The sequence below is a fragment of the Olea europaea genome, chromosome 15 (genome assembly GCF_002742605.1).
Source record: "Olea europaea var. sylvestris chromosome 15, O_europaea_v1, whole genome shotgun sequence".
NCBI lineage: Eukaryota > Viridiplantae > Streptophyta > Magnoliopsida > Lamiales > Oleaceae > Olea > Olea europaea.
Genome location: NC_036251.1, coordinates 23,788,785 through 23,790,622, shown reverse-complemented (window position 1 = coordinate 23,790,622; position 1,838 = coordinate 23,788,785).

The following is a 1,838-nucleotide window of genomic DNA, read 5'->3' as shown; positions in this document are numbered from 1 at the left end:
ATCAGATTCAATTAAAATTTCACCTATGTTTGGTTCATTGGCGCCTTTACATTCAAATTTGACTAAAATTTCATATTACTTGAGTTCATTGGCACATTTCTAATCAAATTTGACTACAATTTTGTGGAATTTTTTTCGTTGGCTTGTTTCCATTCAAATTTGACTAAAATTTCACATGAGTTTTATTCATTGGAGCATTTCCAATTAAACTTGACTAAAATTTCAACAGGATTTCATTCATTAGCATGTATCAAATCAAATTTGACTAAAATTTAATCTGGATTTTGTTCATCGAAGTGTTTTCAATCAGATTTGACTACAATTTCACCTAAGTTTAGTTCATTGACACGTTTACATTCTAATTTGTCTAAAATTTCACATGACTTTGATTCATTGGCACATTTCAAATTAAATTTGACTACAATTTCATGCGGGTTTTTTGATTGGCACGTTTCCAATCAAATTTGACTAAAATTTCATCTGGGTTCGTTCATGGGCTTGTATCAAATCGAATTTAAGTAAAATTTCATATGAATTTGTTCGTTGGCACGTTTCCCATCAAATTTGACTAAAATTCACATGGGTTTGGTTCATTTTCATGATTCCAATCAAATTTGACTAAAATTTCACCGTGATTTTGCTATTGGCGTGTTTCTAATCAAATTTGACTAAAATTTCACTAGGATTTTGTTCGTTTGTGCATTTCCAATCGAATTTGACTAAAATTTCATCTAGATTTTGTTCATTGGCACATTTGCAATCGAACTTGACTAGAATTTCAGACGACTTTGGTTCATTGGCACATTTCGAATCAAATTTGACAAATTTTCAAGCGAATTTTTTTGTTTGTGCGTTTCTATTCAAATTTGACTAAAATTTCCCTAGGATTTTTTAAATTAGCATTTTTCTAATCAAATTTGACTAAAATTTCACCAGGATTTTGTTCGTTAGTGTGTTTCCAATCGAATTTGACTAAAATTTCATTTGAATTTTGTGCATTGGTGCATTTCCAATCAAATTTGACTAAAATTTCACACGACTTTAGTTCATTGACACATTTCGAATCAAATTTGACTAAATTTCAAGCGAATTTTTTCGTTGGTGTATTTTCATTCAAATTTGACTAAAATTTCATTGGGATTTTGTTAATTGGCATGTTTCTAATCAAATTAGATTAAAATTTCACCAAGATTTTATTCGTTAGTGCATTTCCAGTCGAATTTGACTAAAATTTCTTTTGAATTTTGTTGATTGGCACGTTTCCAATCGAATTTGACTAGGATTTCACATGACTTTGGTTCATTGGCACATTTCGAATCAAATTTAACTCAACTTTCAAGCGAATTTTTCGTTGGTGCGTTTCCATTCAAATTTGACAAAATGTGCAGATGAGTTTTTTTCATTTGAGCGTTTCCAATCAAAATTGACTAAAATTTTACCAAGGTTCCATTCATTGGCATGTATCAAATAAAATTTCACTAAAATTTCATCTAGATTTTGTTCATTGGCAGGTTTTCAATTAGATTTGACAAAAAAGTTCACATGAGTTTGGTTCATTAGTGCCTTTACATTCAAATTCGACTAAAATTTCACATTACTTTTGTTCATTGGCACATTTCAAATGAAATTGGATTGCAATTTCATGCGATTTTTTTCGTTGACACATTTTCAATCAAATTTGACTAAAATTTCACAAGATTTTGGTTTGTTGGAGTGTGTCCAATCAAATTTGACTGAAATTTCATCGAGATTTAGTTCATTGGCGAGTTTCTAATCAAATTTGACTAAAATTTCACCAAGATTTTGCTCGTTAGTGCATTTCAAATCAAACTCGACTA